Source organism: Theobroma cacao, chromosome 1 (assembly GCF_053813885.1).
Source record: "Theobroma cacao isolate CCN51 chromosome 1, ASM5381388v1, whole genome shotgun sequence".
Lineage (NCBI taxonomy): Eukaryota > Viridiplantae > Streptophyta > Magnoliopsida > Malvales > Malvaceae > Theobroma > Theobroma cacao.
Window position 1 is genome coordinate 30,138,523 of NC_142639.1, and position 8,084 is coordinate 30,146,606.

Here is an 8,084-nt window from a genome sequence, read left to right on the forward strand (position 1 = left end):
ATTTGAAATTTTGTAGAGAGAGTTATGGTCAAAATACCACAATATATTTAGAAAATTCTGCATTTAATCATCCTTGCTTGATTCACCTTAATGAAGTTTTATACACTTGCATACCTTCAAAATAAGGACTAAATCAGTGATGCCTCAAATTATGACTTTTAACATAAAAATGAGCTAAAATTATTAAAATTAAAATATTCCGACATGTATTAAACTTAATAACAAAAAGTATAAAAACTACCTAAAATTTATTTAAAAACACAAGGATTTAGCTATTTTTAATAATTAAAATGTGACAAAATAACTCTATATCATAGAGCTATCATTTATATACATGCACTTACGTGATAAAATCGACAACATAAACATTAAAGAATAAAACACGTTTTCAAATTAGACCTTGCTTGAAACAGTTTCATTTTCCTTTTTTCTTGTGGAGCCTATTCAAAAAGTACCTAATTATTTTAAGGGTGATCCAACCCAAGGGATAGTGGTATTTTCGCCCCATTATCAAGAGTGTATGGTGGGTGTTCTAGCCCACGAGATAGTGTTACTCCTCCTTAACTATCTAGGGTAGATGGTGGATGTTCCAACTCATAGGATAGTGACATTTCACTTTCACTATATAGGATGAAAGGTCATGTGCCATCCCCAGCTATATGGCTAACTCCATTCTCCTTTGCAAGTTAGGGTGAATACATTATGCAGAATGGCTAGCGGATATTGGCACTAGTTATAGGTTATTCACCTAAGTAGCTTTACTAAAACATGAGTCCTGATACAGCATTGTGGAATCATCCAGAATTCTATAAAACAATTCACACCTCCATAAAGCATCAAGCTTATAACACTATGTTCCACGTAAATCCTTTGTACACATTTTCATAATCATTCACATATTCATGTAAAGCCAAGCTATTAACATTACATAAGTGTGACATCATTTCACAATGCATTTTAGAAATATCGTGCGACATGTAATTCATGCAATGTCACTAAAACACATTCTCACATTTGGCTTGCCTATTATTAGGCACATTCACATGTAACATACTGGAGGGTAAGATTACTACAATCAATACCCATTCATATAATCACCAATTGGAAGCATTTTAAAACACAAGATGCTTGTTCCCATGCACTTTTCAAATACATATAGTATAAGTATATAATTTATATATATATATATATATATATATATATATATATATATATATATATATACTTAGAGGAAGGAAGATTCGAACCTTGCTCTTTAGACAATGAGATTATGTACCATCTAATGAGTCAAATGCTCGGATGCGTATATGTATATAGTTACTATATTTATACTAAAATATTTTTATCTACACTTCATTTAAACCTTTTAACATAGAATCACAATTTAAAACCTCATTATCCAAACAAGAATTTAAATGAACATTTGAAATAGCTTTCATGCATATTTATTATGAAAATAATTTTAAATGTAAATCCAGTCACAGACAAAGGTTGGATTTCTAACACCAGCTACCAGACTACCATGACTACAGCACTTGTGGAATCTTGGAGCTCCAATGGTTGTCCTGTAATGACCAATCAACAATAATAATCTCAATTACACTTCCTAAATTTGGAATTTAGCAAATCCATAAATAAATCTAACTAATTTGGCTTCCTAGCTTAAATCTAACCAAGGAATCCATGGAGGGTATTCTTACTTGCTTGAGCCACTTTGGAGGGCCGGCATGATAACAACGGTGGTGGGGGAAATTGCTAATTTTGCAGCTTATGCATTTGCACCACCTATATTGGTCACTCCTCTTGGTGCTCTCAGCATCATTATCAGTGCGGCACTTGCGCATATAATTTTACGAGAAAAGTTACATACTTTTGGAATTCTTGGTTGTGTTTTGTGCGTGGTGGGCTCTACAGCAATTGTTTTGCATGCTCCCCCAGAACGTCAGATTGAATCTGTAACAGAAGTTTGGGATCTTGCTACAGAGCCAGGGTTTCTCTTTTACACAGCTTTGGTCTTAACAGCTGTCTTTATACTTATATTTCACTTTGTTCCACGGTATGGACAAACACACATTATGGTTTGCATTGGAGTTTGCTCTCTTGTGGGTTCCGTTTCGGTCATGAGTGTTAAAGCACTTGGTATAGCCTTGAAGTTAACCTTTTCAGGAATGAACCAGCTTATGTAGCCGCAAACGTGGGCCTTCACTTTAGTTGTGGTTACTTGTGTGCTTATTCAAATGAATCATTTAAACAAGGCACTTGATACTTTCAACACAGCCGTTGTTTCTCCTATATACTATGTTATGTTCACACCACTTACCATTTTGGCTAGCGTAATGATGTTTAAGAATTGGGATAGGCAGAATCCAACTCAGATTATAACAGAGATGTGTGGATTTGTGACTATCCTTTCAGGAACTTTTCTTGTTCACAAAAACCAAGGATATGGTTGATGGTCCAAGTTTGACAACTTCTTTGTCCTTTCGGTCGTTAAAGCATGAAGAAGAGGATAGCTTTCGTGAAGGCATCCCTCTTAAACAGCAGGATTCACTGAGAATGCCTTAATTGAAATGTTAGGTCATCACGGCCATTCCTACAAAGCTCAAATAGCTTCCAGGGAGAAACCTCGTCGATGTCAACTTGCATTTTATGACCAACTTATTCCATCCTATTCATTTTTTGGAGGCTGTTAGAGGAGGTGAGATTTCCTGTGGCTCTTTTTTCCCTCAGCTTCATGATGAGACAATAGATTTCAGCTTTTGCCTTGTATACGCTAACCCCCCAGTTCATACAGGAAAACATGGCCCATGTAATCTTGAGCATGGTGGTTATACATGGTGTAATCTTTTACTTTATTCTGCCAACAGTTGGGTGGATTCTCACCTTGTGAACTGGGAAAAACTCAAAAGGAATCAAATACATGCATGTCTATCGCATTTTTCAAAAAAAAAAAATCATAAACCCATTAACTTAATAGCTCAAATTCGTGCTATCTTTACTTTGATGAGCTGAACTTGAAGATTGGAAGTAAAAACTCTGCACATTTGAAAGAGGAAACAATTTGAAAGTTAGAATCTAAATTTACAAAATCCAAGGCTCAAGGAAGTCAAATCTTACCATAGATTCAAGTTTTTTTAAAGCTTCAACTTGAATGGAATGAGAGAGAATTGAAAGAAAATGAAGAGGGAGTGTAAAGAGAAAGTGGTGTAACGAACAAGAGAGGGAAGGGAAATAGGAGCAGGCGGGTTGAGAGTTAATTTGTACTCATGCTGGAACCCAGGGATAAATCCTTCTTACATAGGGAGCAACCCCTTTTTTGAGCCACAGGGATCGACCGCTCATTCGTACTTCAAACAGAAAACCACATTAATCTAGTAGGCAAAAATTTTCAAGTGATAAATGGTTGGAAAGCGCCATAAGTCTAGTTTCGGACGCATCAAACGGTGTGACATTTGGGGTTTCTAGATAGAGTTATGACCATTTTACTAAGCGCTATTTATAAATCCAAACTTGGATAGAAAATCTGTCGTTTCTAATGTGATACCGATATATTGTCTTTAAATATTAGAAGAAACATTGAGTGAATTTTAAACTCTATATCTCCTCATAAATTTTAGTAGAGTGGTGGGTTTATTTATTTGAATATATATATATATATATGATTAATCAGATAATTCACTCATTACTGGTAGATTCAAAACTCAACATTTTTGAATATGTTACTTTGTTAAATTAATAAGTTTTTCATGTTTTATAGTTTTAAGGACAACTTTTGATTACAATGTTGTGTTAATTTAGCAAAATAAGGACTCCATTAATTAATAAACCGTTTTTTTATGAAATTAGAAAAAGGATATTTGAATCCTACTATATCAAACAATGAAAGAAATATTCAGATACAATTAATAAATTTATTTTTAATTATAAGAAAATATAATTAAAATTTAGGCAAATTAAAAACGGTACTCTAGTTTACACAAAACTTTGTACTACCTATAAAAGTGACTAACATTTTGTATAGATATAGACTAAGGTAGCTTTCAAGCTTCTAAGTTCAAACCACCCCCAAACTTGGGTCTTCCCACTTTAGGTTAATACTTTATAGTCTTTTGACTAGACAAATCCCAAACAACCTTATATGTTAAATGATGTTAATGAGCCAAATTAATTTAAGTGATCTATATTTTTAGCAGAACTGGCTGGGTTAAGCAGAGATAAAGAATGTGGAACCTTAAAAGGGAAGGCTTTCCATTTCAAATTGGGCGACATCCTGCGAAGGACTGACTGACCCACTCAAGAGCCCTCGGTACAAGTTGCTTGATGAATGGGAAATATCCAATATTTTGCCTTTCGTCAAAGCATGATTTGGAAATATTGTTGTGCGTCCCTTTCAGCAATCAATCTTAGCAGAAAACTCTCGTGATTGCTTTGGCGTGCATTTACCTAACTTTCTTAATTAATTTATCTATGTCATGGGCCACAAATTAAAGAACATGCTCAGCTGACAATTAAGCCTATATTTGGTGTATATTTTTTATTCTTTCTTTTTAAAAATAAAAATAAATAAATGTTAAAAGTAAAATATAAAAAATAAAAAAAATATAACTTAAAATGAAATTATAAATTTACCCATCAACCCTCAAACGGTGGATGAAAATTTTGCAAACTAATTTGCATATCCAGTTATATTATAGCCTTGAGGTTTTTCTTTAAAAATAAACGAAAGTCACATGATAATGCCTTACTTTTCTTTTTGTTTGTTGAAATTACTTTTTTATTTTAAAAGAAAGGTGGTTGATATCATGTTTACAAGCAGCACTTTCCTACTCACCCTATTGTAATAAGAGAAGAAAAGGATCCAATTCATTACTCGATCAAATATTCTAATCTAGACCTTGATAATCTAATCCAAAGTGTAATTCATGCTAATACCTATCTTAAAATATTATTTGAAATCTTAAAATTTGTCCTTTTAAAATTTCGATGAATTTTAACTTATGAAGTTTTGTCTCAATACCTAAGAAGAAACTTAGGTATTTCTAGGTTACAAGTTAAGGTTCCATCAAGTGTAAGTCTCAAATTTTGCTCCAATTTTATCAATTCACTAGTTTGTTGATTGATTTATTATAGCATGTAATAAGTATGTCATAATGTTGAGTAATATTTTACTATATTGTAATTTCTACTCGTAAATGTAATCTCATCAGAATAAAATTTCAATAAATTTCACCCAAATTCAAAATCTGTTATGAATATTTTTGTGAATATCCATTTATTCTATCTATATCTAGATTTGATATAAATTAGATTGGATTAGAATTTAATCCATCTAATCTCTAAGTATTATTTTCATATTGTAAATTCTATCAAGATAAGGGGGTTATTTGCCTATAAATAGGTCCCCTCAGTTCATTTGTAAATACACTTCAATAATATCTCTTTTCTCCTCTCTAAATATTTTCTTTCTTTAATTGTTCTTTCAGTTATCATTATTTGTTCTTTTGAGTTATTTTTCATAACACGTTATCAGCACGATTCTCTCTCACACTTAAGCTTCACAAAATCGAAGTTCAAATTTTCTTCAAGTGATTTTTGTCTATTATCACTTCAATGTTTTGCCCAAATTTTATAAATTTATAATAAGTCAATTTTCAATTTTATATTAACTTTTTTTCATCAATCAATTTATTGTTTTGATTGCCAATTACGATATATTGTGTAATACTAACATTTACGTTTTTCTTTTAAGCTATCACAATGTCAAATCTTACAAAACTTGAATTTGTGGCTCTTGATATTACCGGCAAGAACTATCTATCTTGGATTCTAGATGCTGAAATTCATTTAGATGCTATGGGTCTTGGAGACACAATCAAAGAAGAAAATAAAGCATCCAATCAGGATAAGGCAAAAGCAATTTTTTCCTTCGCCACCATCTTCATGAAGGATTAAAAATTGAGTATCTCATAATAAAAGATCCAGTCGATCTTTGAAAAAGTCTAAAGGAGAGATATGACTACCAAAAAACAGTAATTCTGCCAAAAGTTGGTTATGATTAGATGCATCTACGATTGCAAAATTTTAAAACTGTAAGTGAGTATAACTTAGCATTGTACAAAGTTAGTTCTAAACTACAATTGTGTGAAGAAAAGGTGACTGATGCTGATTTGTTAGAAAAAACATTCTTTACTTTTCACGCCTCAAACGTGCTCCTGCAGCAGTAATATCGTGAAAAAGGCTTTAAGAAATACTCTAAACTAATTTCATGTCTCTTTGTGGCTAAGGAAAATAACGAGCTATTGATGAAAAATCATGAATCTCGACCAACTGGTTCTGCTCCATTCCCTGAAGTGAATGCAACATCATTTAGAAATTCTGGCCTTAGCCGTGGTCGTGGTCGTAATCATGGATGTGGAAAAGGTCATCATAATTATCGCAATTGTGGTGGTTACCCAAATTATTATTTTGATAATAAGAATACCCACCAGAAGTGGATGAATAGTGAAGAGATATATGAAAAGATAAAGGTGGACAAAGTAAAAGGAATACAGAAAATGTTTGTTATCGATGTGGCATGAAAGGCCATTGGTCACGTACTTGTCATACACCAAAATATCTTGTTGAACTTTATCAAGCATCACTAAAGGATAAAGGAAAAAATATCAAACAAATTTTGTTAAAGATGATAGCCAAGTTGATGTAACACACTTGGATGTTGCTGATTTTTTTGCCCACCCTGAATGACAGATTGATCATTTGATTAGTGATGGAAATCCTAATAATAAAATTTCTTAAATTATTTGTTGATGTGTTTTAGTACAACTTTATTAGGAACTTGGTATGTTTAGTACAATTCTATTAAGAAGTTATTGTGTTTTAATATGCCTATTAGGAAGATTTTTTTGTATTTTAATAACAAAGTTTATATTTAATGTTCTTTTATATGAGTTTCTTACTATACATATTTTATTTTCTTGAAGAAAATATGGATATTCATCTAGTTAGATCCAAGATCAATGATGAAGATATTTGTCTAATAGATAGTGCTACAATGCACAATATATTTAAAGACAAGAAATATTTTTCCCACTTGATAATAGAAGAAGCTAATGTCAATACAATATCTAGTAGTACAAGATTAATTGAAGGCTCTGAAAGAGCCAATATTTCACTACTTGGAGGAACAAAGTTCATAATAAAAGATGCATTATTTTCTACAAGGTCTCAAAGAAACTTATTGAGTTTTAAAGATATTCGCTTGAATGGATATCATATTGAGACAATAAATGAAAGAGGCATTGAATATCTTCATATTACATCTATTATATTGGGTAAAAAATGTGTATTGGAAAAATTACTCGTTTTGTCCTTTGGAATGTACTACACAAAAATTAAAATGATTGAAACTTATGTAAACCAGAAGTTTACTGACAATTTTAATGTTTGGCATGACCGGTTAGGCCATCCCGGATCAATAATGATGCAAAAAATTATTGAAAATTCATGTGGTCATCCATTGAAAAACCAGAAGATTTTTCAATATAATGAATTCTCATGTGTTGCATGCTCTCAAGGTAAATTAATTATAAGACCATCACCAGCAAAAGTTGGGATTGAATCTCCTATGTTTTTGAAACGTATTTATGGTGATATATGTGGACCCATACATCCATCATGTGGACCATTCAGATATTTTATGGTTTTAATTGAAGCATCAACAAGATGGTCATATGTGTGCTTGTTATCAACTCACAATTTGGCATTTGCAAGATTACTTGCACAAATAATTCATCTGCGAGCACATTTTTCTGATTATGCAATCAAGACAAGTCGCCTTGACAATGCTGGTGAATTTACGTCTCAAGCTTTTAATGAATATTGCATGTCTATTGGAATAAATGTTGAACAATTTGTTAGTCATGTTCATACACAAAATAGTCTAGCAGAATCATTTATCAAACGCCTTCAACTGATTGCAAGGCCATTACTTATGAAATCCAAACTCCCAATTTCTGCTTGGGGACATGCCATTTTGCATGCAGCAACACTTATACGCATAAGGCCAATAAGTTATCATAAATTCT

At 32.1% G+C, this 8,084-nt stretch overlaps 1 pseudogene; it reads left to right on the forward strand.

The window, feature by feature from the left end:
- The first annotated feature begins 1,685 nt into the window (after positions 1-1,685).
- On the forward strand, positions 1,686-2,833 carry LOC18612998 (putative magnesium transporter NIPA4 pseudogene; annotated as a pseudogene).
- The last annotated feature ends 5,251 nt before the right edge of the window (positions 2,834-8,084 follow it).